Consider the following 18280-nt stretch of genomic DNA (forward strand, 5'->3'; position numbering starts at 1 on the left):
TGAGCTTCAGGCTAACACCTTCCCATCCTCGCCCCCAGCCGCCAAAGGCACCTCTTTCCCCACGGTCCCCTCCCCTAAGTCCCAAAACAAACTCTCATTGGACCACCTGGGATCACGTGGCCATTCTTGGCCCAATCCCTGTGGCCACAAGATAGAGAAAGCTGATAGGGCAGACCGCGGCCACGTGCTCACCGCGGAGTGGTGCGGATCAGTCCACCCAGACTGCGTGGAGTTTGTGAGGTCGGAGAGGAGAATGGAAGCTCCAGCGGCGTGTGCCTGTGGGCCTGCTGTGTGGAAGGCCCGTCCATGTGTTGGGGAAGGTGCGCGCAAAGAGCGGGCGTGCTCTGTGCCTTTGAGGAGAGCCTGGAGGGGTAGAAAGGGTAGCTGAGGAGCGAAGGCGGGTTCAGGAGCACCAAATACGCAGTGGTCATAGCCAAACCCCAGCACTGTTACCATTCATACCCGTGTAGCAGGCCTAGCTGGGACCGTCCACGGGAAGTAGTGGTAGGACTAGTGTCCCCTTGGTGAAGTGGCCAACTCAGTTTCATGGTCAAATCCTGGCTGCATTTCTTATCCCTCTGTGAAACACTAGACCCTTCTGTGCCTCAGTTTCCTCATCTGTAACATGGGACAATAACAGTTGCATAAACTCTCTTGGGGTTCCTGTGAGGATCCAAGTAACGTATGTGAAGTGCTTAGTGTCTGGCAGGTGGCAGGTGCTGCATCTATATGAGCTGTTACTATTCTATGCTGAGGAGTCTCTGTGTGACTTTAGGGACAAGTTGGTTTAAATTAACAGAGAAGTGAAAGGCCGGCTTATCTGGGCAGATCAGTGGGCTTGAACAACACATGTGAGGCTGTGGGTTTAAAAAAAAAAAAAAAAAGCCCCAAATCTGATTTGCAAAGTTTATACACCCCCCACCACCATCACCAGGAAAAATAAATCCCTTAAAAGCACTAGCTTTCTGTGAAAGTCTGATGAATCACGTGTGGATGCTTTCCAGAATGCCACCCTCACATCTTTCTGAATCATCAATAAAATAAACCCACATGTTGATTGATACGTGCTATCCATTTTCTCAGGCTGGGTCAGCAGAATGTGTGTGAGGCAGACAGTTCCACAGGCTTGGGGGTGGCCAGAAGGTACAGCACAGTTAGCAGAAGCGCCCAACCCACCACTGACCAAAGGGCTTCTGGGTGTATTCCAGCAAGTCTAGACGGACTTCTTGTTCCATGAACAATGCTATTTGGCTTTGTGGGTGCATGCAGTCAGGCATCCAGGGAAGGAATGGAGGCTGCAAGTACTTGTGGGGAACATTTACAGGTGGGCCTCACACTATGCAGACCCACTATGCAGAAAGCCCGCATCCCCGAGCTACCGGGCAGCGGTAATTTACTGCGTGCAAATTCATCAGGGCCAGGCCCTTGCACTGGCTTGCCTCATGTCCTCACAGCAGCCCCTTGAGTGGGAAACAACAGCTTGGAGAAAAGGGGGGTCTTGATTTTTGCTCTGAAAACATCTTTGCTCTGCAGAATAAATATGCACTGAACACTAAGTGCCTCCTATGTGCTTGGGACCATAAAGAACAAGGACTTCGAGTCCCAACTCCACCATTGAGGATTTTGAGCAAATCATTCCATCCCTCTGAGCCTCAGCGTCCCTTTTTGTAAAGGGCATGATCATAATGCCCACCTACCAGAACCATGGACACAGGTGTTCAGTGAATGTCCCATTGCTTCCCCTGCTTCGGTCATGCCAAGCGGAGGTGTAGGCCGGCAAGGCCGACACACATGCTCTTGTTGAATGCATATGTACTGTGTGCTTACAATGTGCAGCTTGAGCCACTTTGCTCTTCTGGGAAGAGATGCCTGCATGCTGCTCAGAAGCAGTGTTTGTGTGTTGTGGCTGTATGCAGGACAGGTGGGAAGGCCAAGACAGGGAGAGACAGACTTCTAGGACATTCCCTCTCCATCTTAGGATCAGGGGCAAAGAGAGGGGCATGTCAGACAGGAGACAACTCCAAGGTCACAGAAGAAGGCAAGAACCAGTTCCTTAACACATCTTGAGTGCTTGCAGACCAGGTTTGCTGCAGAGTGTCTGTGCTACTACCTCATTTCATCTTCGCAAACAGGAATTGTTTCTATCCACAGCTCAGAGCACCACTACTAATAAGGGGCACGGCCAGAATGGGTACCCAGGCAGGTTGACTCCTGAACATGTGCACATAATCCCCTTACTCCACTGTCTCCTGCTGACAAAAATAACTCTTCAGCCAGAGGGGGTGTGCTGAAGGTCGTAGGAGGAGGCAATCCGATCCATGCCCGCTGGAGACAAATACAGGAGAGGCTTTCTTTAAGCTAGGTCGCAAAGCTGGGGAGGAGTTGAATATGCAGAGATGGGAAGGAAATCACACTTTTAGAGAAGGAAACAGCATGAGCAAAGGCCCTGAGGTGAGACCTAGAATGTCATGCGAAGAAATGAGGAATTCTTGTGCTTGGAGCCTAGGATGTATCTCAAAGGGCAGAGAACCCCAGCCCACAGACTAGGGATTGGTTTGTGTAGACTAGGACTTCTAGTTGGTTTGTTCATGCTGTGGGCAGGCTCTGCTTTGGTAATAGGTGTTTATATTTGTCTGTGCTGTCCACGAGAGTGTGAAATGGGCATGAGGTGGGATGGTGTGGGGGGTGGGGAGAGAGAGTACAGCCCCTTTGCATGGGCCAGAAGAGCCAAAGAACTTGCTGAATGTAGGGAAATTGAGGGTTTGGAAAGGTGGTTCTTATACTGGGTTCCCTGGTATTCCACAGTGGTGCCCCAGGGAATAGGGAGATAAGTAGGTGAAGTTTTGGGCTTCCTGCCCCACCATGTACCAAAGCAGCTCCTTTTTTTATCTGTTTTGCATGCTGAAGCATCTGGCAAGATTTTTTTTTTTTTTTGACAAAGAGTTGTTTTAAAAAATAAAAGAAAAAAAATTGAAAACCCTTGATGAAATTGGTGAAAGGCAGTAAACTAGAGTATGTAAAAGCCTGGGTTGGCACCCAGGTTATGTAAGTTCTCAGTGCCTCAGTTTTTACATCGGTAGAATGGAGCAGGTGGTATCCAGCTCCCAGGGCCCATACTAGTCTATGGACTCAATAAGAAAACACACAGAGGGCCCTGCCTCAGAGGGCCCTGCCTCAGGAGAGGATTGTCTGTCCTCATGTATTGTTCCCCCAGGGGGTGCAGGAAAAGGACACTGAGCCCACCAACCTGTGTTAGCAGACACTGAGCTAGGAAGACTCGGGTGGGGACCATCCTGACTTTGACGCTTATTAACTGAGACCTTCTCACGCCCGCCCACCTCCGCCCTGCAATTCTGCCCCTCATGCTCCCCATCTGGAAAATAAGAGTATGGGTTCTGTTGTCTCTGAGACTCCTCCAGACTCAGACATTCTAGAATTCTAAACACACTGCCTCAATACCCCTAGCAGTACAGACATCAAACTGGCCAAAGGATGGCTGACTCAGAGCCAGACCCCAGTGACTTATGGCCTTGAATCTTGGGGGTGTAGCTGAGACTCGACCCTAACATATCCACAACCATGCCTGCAGCCCCTCAACCCAGCTCCAGCCCACCCCTTCCCTACCAGGCAGCTTCCAAATCCTACACACACTGACCTCCAAAGGCCCAGGGGTATTCCCTGGCAAAAATTCTCTGGCCCCCAGAAGCCCAAGGGTCTGGACACCTGTTTCTGATTATTTTGCCTCCCTGGGTCTCGATATCCTCATCTACCAAATGGGCCAAGGAGTGAGAGATGTTGTTCAGTAAATGCAGGCTGGACTGTCAGTGGTAGGTCAACCTCAGGGGTCTGCCCAGCCTGGCTCCCACAAAGCTTGAGAGAGCTGAAGCAGGCTTTCCCTGCAGACCTGCCTGTCACACGAGAGGCCCTGACAGGGCAGGTAAGTTATCTCCACAGGCCCCCCTCACCACAAAATGATTATCTTACTCCTCCTGGCAAAACCCAGGCCCCTGCTGTAGTTTCAGACCTAGAGCTATTTATAGGCAGTGGAAATTAGCATCTCGGCTCCTGGTTCCCTAGGACCCCCCGCCAGCCTCAGCCTCTACCCCAGAGGGAGACCCCCCCTGGAAGTTTTTGTGGTTCCAGCAAATGATCCCAGGGACTACTTAGGAGCAGAAAAGACTCTGCTCTCTCTGTGTAATAGATGCCGACAAGATGCCGTGGAGTTGAGAGGCAGAAGTGAGCCCTTCTAGCTGAAGAATCTGGGAAGGTTTCATGGAGGAGGCAGTATGTGAGCACGATGTTGAAGGATAGGCAGGGTTTGCAATGAGGAAGGGCACTCTAGGGAGAGGGAACAGTGGGGACAAAAGCACAGAGTCAGAGAAGAGTGTGTAAAAGGAAGAGCCTTTCCTTCTGTTTGGCTGGAGCTTGGGCGAGGGAGTGACTAGAAGAAGTGATAATAATTAGGGTTAACAGGGTGCCTGGGTGGCTCAGTGGGTTAAGCCTCCGCCTTCAGCTCAGGTCATGATCTCAGGGTCCTGGGATTGAGCCCTGCATTGAGCTCTCTGCTCAGCAGGGAGCCTGCTTCCCCTCTCTGTCTGCCTCTCTGCCTGCTTGTGATCTCTCTGTCAAATAAATAAATAAAATCTTTAAAAAAAAATAATTAGGGGTAACTGAGCATTATAGATCTTCCAGATAGCACCCTGAGAGCATTATAACCATCATCACCTCATTTAATCCTCCCAACAACCCTCTGAGGCAGGCACTGGGATTATCCTCATTTTTACAAATGAGGAAATGGAAACACAGAGAAGTTAAATCACTTGCTCACAGTCACACAGCTCATGTGTGCAAGAACTGGAATTCAGATGCCAGCAGGCAACCCCAGAGCCCATACTAGGAGCCTCTGTCAAGGGGTCTGAATGTTAAGCCAAAGGCTTGGGCTTCAATTAAGAGACAGGAGAGAGCCCTAAGGGTTCTCGAGCAGAGGAGCAGTGTGGTCAAAGCAGCTGGTCTGGATTGGAATAGGGAAACAGCCCAGGGAATAAAGGCAATGCAGAGGGAGAGGACAGTCATTGAGAGAGAGGTGACAGAGTCAGACCTGGCCAGGGTGGTGGTAATGGAGAGGAGGGAGCACTGAGCAGCAGGACCCTGCCTGTGATAGGTGATCAAGGAAGGCTCCATTTTTAAGATAGCAGCTGACTGCTCATGGAGGAGACTAGGAGAGAACAGCGACTCCGAACCCAGCAGAGAGGCTAGACCTAGAAATGAAACACCTAGATGACAGAGAAGTCATCTCATAAGTGTGCTCATAAGTCCCACACCTGCACAGGGGAAGGTGAGCCACAGGAGGGCAGAGATGTGGGCCTGTGCTGTTCACTGCTATATCCTAGCACCTAGAATAGTGCCTAGCACAGAATACACTCAATAAACATGAATGAGTTCACCTGGAGCACTTGTCAAGCACAGGTCCTTAGGAAATGCCAGCTACTAAGGGAGTAGGCAGCAGGCAGAGCAGGAGATGTTAGAGAGGCATAAGGAGAGGGTCACCTGCAGGTAGGGTGTGATCAGGGTGTTTGACACTGGATAGGCAGTCAGTTAGACATAGAGGTTGTCGGGAGAGGTTCAAGGAGGACAATAAAAGAACAACAGCATTGGGGACAAACTGCTGGATGAGGTCTTGGGAAACATCTGCTGAACAGAAGAGCAAAATCAAGCATTCTCTAGAACTATCTCCCATCACCCACAACAACTCAACTGGGTGAGAGCAGATGTAACAAAGGCCTGAGTGACTCACAGGTGCATAGGACCACAGGTCTGGAACAGTGCTCAGGGACCATCCAGCAATCCCCGGGTACACAATGGAACAGAGAGGCCCAGGAGGGAAGGGCCCTGCCCAAGCATAAAGCTCCGACAACCAGGGAGCTCTTAGTAATCCCTACACGTGGAAAAGGGGGCAGAGTCCATCCTCCCTGCCCCCAAAGCATCCATCCTTCTCTCCCCAGGCCCCCCAGTTTTCTCATCCATCCTTGTACGGCCTCTGTGCTCCTTCTCAGGGGCCACCATAACAAATGACCCAGACCAGAGGACTTAAACTATGGAAATATGTTGTCCCACAGTTCTGGAGGTTGGAGGTCTAAGGTCAAGGTGTTGGTCAGCAGGGTTGGCTCCTTTCTAGAGCCATGAGGGAAGCCTCTGTTCAGGGCCTCTCTCTTTGCTTGTGGATGTCCATCCTCTCCCTGTGTCTTAACATTGTCTTCCATGCATCTCTGTGCCCACATTTAAGACACCGGTCATAGATGATTAGGCCCACCCTGACAACCTCATCTTAACTTAGTAACTAGTCACCTCTGCAATGACCCGGCCTCCAAATACAGTCACATTTGAGGTGCTGGAGTTGATGGTTGTGGAGGGACTCAGTTCAATCCAAAACATTGTCACTTGAGACAATCACTTCTGCTCTTGAAAACAGTTTCTCTCCTATAAAAGCAGGGACATAAATGGGAACAGATGAGGCCTCTGGGGGCTGGGGGGCAGATGATCTCACTGCCGAATGGACATGTATGCCTCAGAGAGCCTATGGCACGCTGGGCATTAGGAAGTAATGATACGGCCTAAGTGTTAAATAGCAGACGCCCCCAGGTCTGAATCCCTCCTGTGCCACTTCCGTACTTGCTGTGCTATGCCAAGAAAATGACTTCACCTCTCAGAACCTGTTTACTCATCTGTGAATTAGTGCTTATTCATGGGCCCCTGTGAGGCCTACATGAGCAGGTATGTGTAAGAACACACGGCACAGAGTAGGGAGCCTGCAGGGAATGCAGACCATTATTATTATTCTCATTACCATCATCATCATTCAATAGGTTTTTGAAGGTGAAGCCCAGAGAGGGAAAAATCCTGCCCAATCTCACACAGCCGTCTGGCATGAAACCAAATGAGAACCCAGGTCTTCCCATCAACACACTCAGCTTTTTCTTTCATTTTCTTTTCTTTTATTTTACTTATTTTAGAGAGAGAGTGTGTGTGGAGGGAGAGGGAGAAAGAGAATCTCAAGAAGAAACCCCACTGAGCACCAAGCTCAATGTGGGGTTCAATCTGACCACCCTGATATCATGCATGACCTGAGCGGACATCAAGAGCCAAACACTTAACCAACTGAACCACCCTGGCACCCCCAGTCTCAACTTTTTAAACCACATCTCTGTGTGATAATTTAAAAAAAAAAAAAAAAGTAATTTCTAAATGCCCAGTATTAGGAGAGCAATGAAGCCTATTTTCAGCTTCTCCGTATGCCACATGGAACACTGTGGAAAATGGTAGTCACCAAGAACACAAAGTAGCATGAATGAGGTCTTGAAATAGGTGATATGAAAACAGGGAGGTTTACCAGTGACCATGGCAACAGCCTCACAAAAACAGATGCAAGGGAAGAAAAGCGTAAAGGAAGCATCCCGAAGGGGCCGGTGCTGGGGCTAAGGGGTGAGACTTAGGGGTGATGGTTTTTCTCTGTGTCTCCTTCTGCATTTGTGGGGATGTGGTTCCGAGAGGACCAGTGGCCCCCCAAGCAGTGTGAGGAAGATCCCCGGTCAGAATGCTCCATGTTGGAGCAAGGGCTGGAAAACCGAACTCAGTTTTCGGGAAGGAAATTGGGACATGCAAGGGTCAATGGCAGGACAGACAGACCCAGAAGCTTGAGAGTTTCCCTTTGCTCCAAAACACACTGGAACTCAGGCCCAAATAAGAGAGAACGGGGCCAGGGTGGGGCCAGGTAGACCCATCCTTTTCCAATGACCTTGATTCTGGTTTCTTGGTCCCACCCACCTGCCTCTTTCTAGGCCGCAACATTCTCAAGGGCCTCCAGGTCTGGGCATTGTGGACTATGAAAGTGGGGCCTGAATCCCAGGCCCGGGGGTTGGAGGCTGTTTGGCAGGGCCTGGACATGGTGCACCAACTGAGGATCCAATGTCAGCAGCTCAACTCACTCACTGTGTGACCTCAGATGAATTATAGTCCCCCTCTGAGCCTCAGTTTCCTCATCTGAAAAGTGGGCTTAGATAACGCCTACCTACAGGGTTACCAGAAAAATTAAATGAGAATAATGTGTATATCAGCCTGTCCCTTTTATATCCTCTCTCCCTCCATATATTCTCCCTATCATGGCCTGAATAAACTTAAATATGAATCTGCTTGTGCCACCATTTACTCAAAACCCAGTGGTACCCACTGCTCTTAGAACAAAATTAAAATCCTTCACTGTGACCTTCAGTCCTGGTGTGATCCAGCTGTCACCCATTGCAGAGTCTTCAAGGACAGGTTTCTAGGCCCACAGGAGATGAGAGTCCCTGGAGCTTCCTTTAAAACCACAGAACTTGCCTTTCCATTGATGTCTTATTGGGATTCCAGAATAAATTAAAGATAACTGAAAATAAATAGTAATAATTATAATGTTGAGACTATAGATACCCTACCCTTTACTAATCCCCACCAAATTTCACACATCCTCTGGTGGAGTATGCCCCATCCTCTGGCTGAGAATCATTGCATTCATTTAATTCTTCTATCTTTTAAAAAAACATTTATTGAGTGCCTATTATATGATGCTAGATGTAGTCCTAAGTGCTGGGGATATAGCAGTGAACACAGATACCTCCCCTCACAAAATTTATAGGGATCCAACAAAAAAATACAGAAACAAATAAATGAACAAGAAAATGTATCAGGTGGATAGGACTTTGAGGGCACACAGGGGAAGAGGCAATTGAGATGGGCTGTCAAAGAGGGCTTCCCTGTGGAGGTGTTATCTAACCTTAGCCTCAAATAACATGCTGCATCCCCACATTTGACTGAGGGTGAGTTCTGGTTAGGCTCTAGCTGTTCAGTGTTTTCAGATCTCCTGTGCCCTTTTCCTGGGCTCTGCCAGGCACTCTGTTAGGCACTATAACATTTCATGATCTCTTTTTATATCATGGCTGGCCTGGGTGATAAGCATGTTCAGCCTCCCATTTTATAGTATAGAAACTGAGGCTCAGAGAGGACTTGCATAGAGTCACACAGTGATGGGTCACAGAGATGGGACTTGTCTTTGAGTCTTCTAGCTTTCTCAATCTTGTGCCTCTTCCTCCATCTCTTTTCTCGCCAGGATGTTATTTGGAAAAGTTACAGTGTCAGAAAACGAGTCCCCTAGTCTGTTAGAGCCTGGAGCTACCAGCTGGGAGAGAACCAAGCCTCAGGAGGCCACTGAGTGTTCAGTAAGGTAAAGGGGTTACAAAACTGGCCCAATCCCAGAGGAATAAGCATGCAGGAAAAGTCCTAGGCAAGCCGCATTGCAGGGGGTAGAATCCCTGCAGAGGCAAACTGTAGAACACAGAGGTTAGCTTTGTAAATTACCATACTTTGGTTTACTCCTAAAAGAAGAAAGCATTTCTCTTCCATAGAGTATCTGGTGGGTAGGCAGGCACCACCCTAGACTTTTCGATTTTATGCTTCCTGAGGGCAGGGGCAGTTTCATTTGCTTCTGAAACCCCAAGCACCTCGTGGGATTCTGAGTAAATGAAAACATGAGTGAGGATTGCATACACATGTGCATATGTGTGGCCTGCAGGCTCCTCAGCCTGCCTCCCCGCAACCAGAACCCACCGCCCAGCTCTGCATGGGGACCACGGAAATATCGGAGACTAGCCCTAGCCAAAGCCCCCAGTAAGCCACATGCTCCCCGCCCGTACCCTGGCCCAACTTCCCTGAATTCCCACTCTCTCTGATGTGGAAAGGTATGTGCCTTTCATCCCCACCCAGAAGTCGGGTCTGGGGGAAGGTACCAGCCAGGGAGAGGCTGGGATCTGACTCAGAGAGATGTGCCTCCTGCCGCCCCCTTGCTGGCCTCAAGGACGTAGGAGCTGGCACGAAGCCGCCAGCATCCTCTTGAAGTCCTGGGAGATCTAATTACCCAGACAAGGAGAAAGTGGTGAGCAAGCGAGCTCCGGGGTTTGGAATGATCAGGTTTTTGACAGTCAGCGCGGGGCCAGACTGCAAAACTGTCCCTCTGATGTTCTACAGATAGGCCTGTGAAACAGCAGACTGTTTGATCAGGAACTGCCAGCTTTTCTGTCACCCCCAAAGGCTTTCCTAAATCGTCCTAACAATTACCATTTCAGGGAGCCAGCCATGCTTCAGGCCTCAGCATGTTAATGAGAAAAGTGCAGCCACAAGATAGGAGGCTAATGGAGACCCCACTTGAGGCTGGGGTGAGTCCCCACCCTGGGGTTTAATACTGAGCATGGGGTGTGGCCTGGATTACTTGCTCTTTAAATACCACATCGTCATTCCAGTATGAACACCATTTTATAGATGAGGAAACTGAGGCATGGTGTGCCCGAGGTTGCTGAACAACAAGTTGCCAGGGGGGAAATCTGAACCCAGGCCTGCCTGGCCCTAACCCCTGCTCTTTCAATGTGTTCCAGATGCCCTCATATCATAGATATGTTTTCCCCTATCCCTATTTTGTGTGTTAGAATTTCAGAGACTCTTGGGATGCATGATACCAGCTCTGTCCAAACGTTTTGACCCTGAAAAGTACTAAGAATGATGACTTTCTGCGTGTTGTTTAGTTTATGGGCATTTTTATTTTTGCCATACATCTCTGAGAAGGAATTTCCTCCAGTAGGTGTGGGACAAAGCAGTAGGGGTTTAAGGGTATCAGCTCACCTTCCTTTGCAGAGTAGAAAAGCCTGGAGTGAGACAAGGGTCAGAAAGGCTCACTAAGCACCAGGCACAGGAAGAGACCTTCATCTGGTTTTCGATTGGTTCACCAGATGTTTCTTGAGCACTTACTATGTGCTAGATGTAGTGTAGGCCCTGGAGACAGACACAGCAATGAACAAAATAATATCACTGCTTTGGTGGGTCCTGCATTCCAGTGTGGGGGACAAGCAAAATAATGAAGAAAAGAGCAAAATCATTGAGGCTATCCATCATAATAAATGATCTAGAGGAAATAACCAAGGGGTTGAGGTTGGGGATAACAGAGTGGATCCTCTGAGACCTTGGAATCAGGAGGCAGAGAAGACCTGGAAAATGAGAGGAGGCTGCATGTGTGTTGGAGGGCAGAGAGTGGGGAGTGGCCCCAGCATAGGCTGGGAGGTGGGACCTGAGTGGTGAAGCTAAAGGAGAAAGCAAGGACTGTACCACCGAGCCTGCTTGTGGGAGGTACACATGGTTTCTTCTAAGGCAGGCAGCTGCTGGGGCTGGAAACAGGCTGAGAATAGGCTTCCTGGAGAGGAAGAGGCAAGGCCACTTTTTGAACCCCTACCTGGTTGAGGGCCTCTGCATCTGTCCTACCCGCTGGGGGAACCCCAGCCCCAGTCTCTAAATACAGGGCCCTGCCCACCCCACCTGCCTTGGTGCTTTGTTCTGTTCATTTTGGTTATGTGCCTCAGGCCAACTTGAACTCAATAGAATGTGACTTGAGGATTCATTGGGAACATTTTGTTTCCCCACAAAATTAAAAGCTGCTACAAGGATGTATGTTTCTTATTGCTAGGCAATCAGGTGTGACCTGTGAGCAGTGGGGGCTTTTTCTGGACAGAGTGACTGTTCCATCCACCCTTCTCTTTCCACAACTTTTCAAGGCCCATACCTTCCCAGGCAGAACCCCAGGGACTCACAATGAGGGGGACAAAATACAAGGTAGACAGAGCAGAAGAGGGTGATTATTTTAAACAAACACCTAATGGGTTCAGCCCAAAGGAAAAATAAAGAGAAGGGCCTTTTGCCAAAATTTAGGGAAAGTCCTTTGTGACCATTGTAGTGGTCCGCACTTTTACCAGATGCTAAATTAAACCCTATTCTGAGCACATTAACCTACATAATGAAGGTTCTTGCATAACCCCCATTTTAAAGATAGGAAAACTGAGGCACCTGGGAGTTAACATACCCAACCTGTAAGCGGCAGGGCCATGCAGTCTGGCCCCAACCCAGCACCAAAGCAAAGGGGTGAATGACCCAACTGAGAGATCAGATTGGAGTTGAAGAGGACAAATAGAACACATGAGAGGTTTACTCAAAAACTGGAATGAATCAATTCAACTCTTAGTGGGGTCTTACTGTGTGCTGGACAATTTTCCTTATACAGAAATGACACAAAGACCTCCTGTCTGTAGAAAGGGAGTAGAAGCAGATGGACCCAAACAGGCCATCATATTCTTTACTGGAGGGTGGCAGGTGCCAGGAGAGAGAAGAAAAACATGCTGGGAAGGATGGCATTGAGGGCAGACCCCAAAGGAAAGGTGAAGGACCCAGCCTGGAAAAGCAACCAAAGGTGGAAAAAGAGGCATTTCAAGTGTCGTTTTGTTATATTGGATTGGAGTTAATTTTTTAGGTGTCTGTCTCCACCCCAGATGGGAGCACCTCAAAGCAGAGGTCATGTGTCATTTATTTTTGTGTCCTTAGGAGACAACACATATCTGACTTTTTCCATGACAGCAATCACAAAATGTTTATTTAAAAACACATGAACAAAGCAGAAAGAAATGGAGAATGAATGTGATTGGTCTTAACTCTCAAACATATGTTAGACTCTGTTCAGCATTTAGAGCCATTAAAAGTTCTAGCATGGAGACTGGACACTTATGGGAGGTCAGAACTGCATATATGGTGGAGCAGAGGCAGTGGGGCAGGGAGGACAGAGACTCATGAAGGCACCATTGTAGAGTAGCCAAGTGAGAGATACTGGCAGCCCAAACTCAGATGATGATCTCAAGAGTGAAAAAGAAAAGGCCAAATCTAGAAATACCAAGGAGGCTGGTCACTATGACCAGAAAGAGGAACAGATTTGAAGGACTCAATGAGCTGTGTCTTAGACTTGCTGAGTTGGAAACCTGGCCAAAACAACCAAGTGGGGCTACATTGTGAGCTCCATGAAATCCTGGCCCAAGGATCGAAAGGGAGAAGACAAGATGAGAGGCGCAGCAAATACCTTAAACACAATTCTCCACTTCCAAAACCCACGTGTGTAGGTTCATCAATCCCACGCTCAACTTGAGGTAGACTCTGCTAATCAATCATGGTTGACTTGCAAGATGAAACTTACTTGTTGCCCCTGTTGGAGAAGCAGCAGCCCAGTGGTGGTGAGGGAAGCCTTCAGAGAGTCCCTCTCTGACAGTCAGAATAAAGAGAGAAGGAGGCAACAAAGGAGCAGAGGTGGGAGCAGTGAACCTTGGAAGTTAAGGTCAGGGTTTAAACCATTTGAGGTCAAGGTCAAAACCATGACCTTTCCCTTCTGTACGCCTTAAACTCTTTTTTTAAAAAAGACTTTAAAGACTTACAGAGTTTAAACACTTAAACTCCTTAAGAGTTTATTTTTTTAAAAAACAACTCTTTATAAGTGAAAGCACCGAGCTATAATTATTCATTCATTCCAATTAGTGACAAAGCATTCATTCTTATGAATAATAATATTCTGAGGGCACATTCAGTAACTTTCTGGGTAAGCTTAACTATTCTAAACTGATTTCAGTTTTATTGTTGGTGAAGACTTTAAGGAGAGTGCTTTTCTTTTGCTTTGAGATCTGCAGCCTACCAGCCACCCATTCTGCCCATACCTGTTTGTTATGAACCTACTATGTGCTGGACTGTGTTACAGGTAATGGAACAATCTCCACCAACCTCGTCAGGGAGTTCACAAGTCTGGCAAACTAGGGTAACAGCCGGCCTCAGAGCTGTCCATGGTTCCAGCTGTGGGCAGGCTCCACAACCTTCCTTCCTCTCCAGACTGTCAGCTTAAAAATTAGAGAGAGAGAATGTTCTCAGTCTCCTTCCAGTTTTCAATAAAGCATCACAGCTGACCTTCCAGCATCCCTGCCTTCAACCTGGCAAGAGCAGGGACATGGCCAGTTAGCTGAGTAACTATCTCTTCTCTCCCAGAGGAGGATGGACTTGCCTCCTAACAGAAATGTCCCCAAGGGGTAGACTAGAAACTCAGGCATCCCAGGAACTGAATTCTTAAGGCCAGACACATGAATCTTGTCTAATGCTTGGATTTAAGCAAAACTTCAGAAACAGTTTGCTGAAGGAACCCTCTCTCCCAAAGCAACAGCCTTCTAAGTAACACTCAAAGGGAAAATGTGACCAGTTTTTAGGTAGGGAAGGGAGTAGCCAGCTCCCTGCCAGACAGGAAGAATCTAGCATATGAAATGAAAGAGGCTTCTCTGTCCCATGGGCAGCAACGGGGAGTGCGGGGAGGGGGGGCGGTCTTTGTCAAATTATTGAAGAGATACACGGAGCATCGAAGTTACAAAAGAACATCCAACAGTGTTAAGCATCAGTGTGAATGACAGACACAGAATGCAAATGCCTACTGTTCCCAAAAGAGACACCCACACATGCCAGCAGCAAGGAGCAGCAGGGGCAGGGGACTCGATGTCAAGACTTGGGTTCTAGTCCTGGCTATGTCACTGAAAGCTCAGGCTCCTCCTCCACAGAGTACAGACAAGTCTATTGGCCTCACGTAGTTTAATTCATTCAGCTGGTGACTTCAGGTAATACTTACCAAATGTCCGCTCTATGCCAAATACTGTGTGCCATGCATTGCCTCACATAATCCTCCCATCAGACTCTAGGGTCTGCGGGAGCTCCCATTTTATTACCCAAGAGGCCCAGAGAAGGTGAGTGACTCGCCTCAGGCCACACAACTTAAAAGTGGTCCAGCTGGAATCACAGTTAATCACAGGACACAATAACCACACACTTCAAATCCCAGAAGATCAAAATTAACTGCATGTCCTACTTGCTTCCAAAAGACTTGGAGACAGCATATGGTAACAGCAACACGCAGTTAGACCTCCAGGTGGAGGGAAAAGCTCCAGGGAGGGTGGGAACAGCCATTTCTGCTTAGCAGTATACGTCCACCGCTTGAGGGAGTGCTGTGCCAGCACAGGGGGGCTCATGGCTGCAAGTCACTGAATGAATGAATGACCAAATGAATGAACCCAAACACTGTAGCAATTCAGAAGAGAATGCATGCCCGCTTCCATGGATTCAAGTCCAACTCTACCACTTCCTAGCTGTGTGTAAAATGGGGTGACAGTAGTTCCCCATACAAGGAGTCAGTTGGAGGATGAAATGGGCTTACACAAGGCAGAGCAGTTAGGCATAACTTATACAGAGCATAAGGCATAGAGCCTGGCCCACGCGAAATACTGGGTGTTGTCCGTGGCGATTCTGAGGATGAGTGGTTTGACCAGAGGGTTTCATACGTATGCTGTGACTGAGCACGGCGACAACCCTTCCTCCCTCCACAAGCACAGGGCGTGTACCCTATCCATCTCTAACAAAGGACACAAAATGAATGACACGGGCCTTGCCTTTCGGGAGCTCAAAATTAAGTAACCAGAAGGGTCAGCTAAAATACCACGTAATAACCTCTATAGAGATAGGAGGCAGGAGCAAGGTGCCGTTGGGTCAAAGTGGGGCTGGTCAAGGTTGGCTCCCTGCACCTTTTCCAGGAAGGCTGAGAGCCAGAAGGGCAGCCAGACAGAGAGAGAATGGCATGCTTTAGGCAGGGCCGGGGGTAAGAAGTTTGCCATCATCGACATCCCTGCTCCCTGGTGGGTCCCTCTCTGTGTGTGCCACACATACAATGCACGTTCATCCCTGGGCAGCACCCTCCAGGAGGCGAGGGGCCCCAGGGCTGACCCAGCAGCCTTAGAAGGCCCCTCATAAAAGATTAACAGCTTCATGAATCAGTGATACGGTTACTAGAGAAGCGTGCAGGAGGATCTGGGAATGGGCGAGCAACAAGGGCCCTTCCGGAGCCAATCCAAGCCCCCCAGTGGAAAGGAAGCAGGGGCGCGGCCGCTGATTGGTGGAAGCCAGACCCCAGGGCTGTCTCACACACTCGTCAAGCAGGTCTCACTGACCTGTCTTCTTTTTTGGGGTTCCCCCAGGACAGAGTGTGAGTTGAGGATGGGGTGCCGATGGTATATTTGGGAGCGATCCCAGGAGTGAGAGAAGGAGGGAGACACCAGGGAAGAGAGGAATGCCCACATGAGATCTGCTAGGGACTGCTTACAGCTTTCACGGGGAGTTACCCTCAGCTTTCTGGGGTCTTTGTGCGTTCTCTGCTTGGCTTTATAGCTGTCGCACTACCATCATTCTCCTCACCTCCCCCACTCCATTCCCCCCCACCTCCCAGAATTCTTTCATCCTGAGGGAGAATCTATTTCTAGGGGATGCCTCCTAGTCCTCAAAGAAGCTGCCGTTTTTAACAACAGAGAAGCTGCTGTCAGAGAGAAGAAGGCCTCTACCTTCCTGGTTCTGTCTGATGTGAAATCTCACCCATGGTTTCCCCAGCCGTTACTTCAGACCCCTGAAGTGGCAAGTGTGAGGAACGCCTCAGGGTGACGCTGGACATGGGTGTTTCCCGCAAGTCCTTTGTGAGGCTGGCTGGGGCCTTCTCCATCCCTCCCATCAGCAACAAAGAGGAGGTCACAGAGGTGATTACAATGCGGCCTTGGCCATGGTGGGGGTGACTTGAGGAGACCCCAGGTAGCTCCCAGGCCTCTCAATCCTCAGCCTGCAAGTGTCTAAGAGCAGGAGTTGTCTTGGAATTACACAGTGCCCCATCTTTACCTCCTTTCTCCCCATGCAAGTGTCTAGGAGAGGTCCCATATTTATTGGATATCTATCAACTGAGTATCAGACCAAGACAGATGCACTTGCTGCCTCCATAGAGCTTAGAGTCAGCAGGGACTCACACATTAAGAAAAACTAATTACATTATTAATTATTGAAATCATAATAAAAATGAAAGGGATTTTCAGAGAGTTGTGAGAACTTTCAAAATGAGTTCCCACCTAGGGGCAGGGAGAGGGATAGATTTGGCCAAAGGAAGTGCTCAGTTAGGTGCAAAGAGGGAAAGGGCATTCCAGACGGAAGGAACAGCATGTGCAAAGGCCCTGTGGCAGTAAAGCACTTCTGCTGAAATCACAGAGAAGAGGCTAGTATCATTGAAGCATAGCAGTCAGAGGAAAAAATGAGTCTTCAGAAGAAAGTGAAGGCCATACTGTACAGGACCTTTCAGAATTGGCAAGGAGCATAGATTTTCCCTGTATGCTGTGGAAGCCACTGGAGCATTTTAAGCAAGGGCCTGACATTAACACTATGGTTTATACTTTTGAAACATACCTCTGGCTGCTGGGTGAAGAATATTGAGAGTGGGAGTGGGGAGGCTGGGAAGACCAAAGCTACCGAGGACAGCAGTGATGGTGGCCTAGACCAATATGCAGGCTGTGGAGGGGAGTGAGCAGAGCTGAGACAATCATCTCTTTGGGTGTAGGAGGTCCACTGCATGGACAAATAGGGTTGGGGCAGGAGAGGACCCTGATGGGAGATGAGGACAGGACTCAGGGGAAAGAGGAAATGATGGGCATTGCGCATATAACACCTACTATGTATCTGGCATGTCACTCTCGCTACCTTCTTTTAATCTGCACAACCAGGCGCTGGGCTAGACACCACAGCCCATGCACAGATGATGTGAAATGACTTGCTCAACAACACACAGGTAGTAAGTAGAGAAGCCAAGGTTTTACTCCAGAATATCAGTCCCCAAGTCCACTCCTCCCAAAGGTTATGTGGAGACAAACCTTTATTTTCTTATAGTACATATTGATTTCCCCTTTATTTTTTTTAAAGATTTATTTATTTGAGAGAGAGAGAGCAGGGTGGGGGTGGGTAGAGGGAGAAGAGAATCTTAAGCAGCCTCCATGCTGAGTGTGGACCCCAACACGGGGCTCAATCTCATGACCCTAAGATCATAGCCTGAGCTGAAACCAAGAGTCAGACATTTAACCAACTGTGCCACCCAAGGACCCCTGATTTCCCCTTTAAATCAAAATTTGAGGGGCGCCTGGGTGGCTCAGTGGGTTGAGCCGCTGCCTTCGGCTCAGGTCATGATCTCAGGGTCCTGGGATCGAGTCCCGCATCAGGCTCTCTGCTGAGTAGAGAGTCTGCTTTCCTCTCTCTCTCTCTCTGCCTGTCTCTCTGTCTACTTGTGCTCTCTCTCTGTCAAATAAATAAATAAAATCTTAAAAAAAAATAAATAAATCAAAATTTGAATTCTTCAAATAAAACATGAGCACACTCTCCTACTTAAAATTAAAATATTTCACTCAAAAAGATGGTCCCCTTGACCACCAGAACCTGCCATAGTATCTTATTCCCTCCCCAGAGGTTCCACCTTCATGAATTTGGAGCAGATCCTTGCAGATCTTCTGCTACATGGTTA

The 18280-nt window shown here is 48.6% G+C and overlaps 1 protein-coding gene and 1 long non-coding RNA gene across 12 annotated transcripts in view; one reads left to right on the forward strand and one right to left on the reverse strand.

Annotated features, from left to right (window-relative positions):
- Positions 1–18280, forward strand: part of ATP2B2 (ATPase plasma membrane Ca2+ transporting 2) — a 365301-nt gene that overhangs the window by 257168 nt on the left and 89853 nt on the right. The window lies entirely within an intron of this gene.
- Positions 174–16361, reverse strand: LOC309840634. Its single transcript, XR_014298724.1, has 6 exons — positions 16299–16361; positions 13660–13772; positions 10702–10851; positions 8261–8419; positions 6346–6477; positions 174–363 (listed from the first exon to the last, which is right to left on the reverse strand). It is a non-coding gene; the product is annotated as an uncharacterized lncRNA (long non-coding RNA).

This window comes from Mustela nivalis, assembly GCF_964662115.1.
Source record: "Mustela nivalis genome assembly, chromosome: 1".
Taxonomy (NCBI): Eukaryota; Metazoa; Chordata; class Mammalia; order Carnivora; family Mustelidae; genus Mustela; species Mustela nivalis.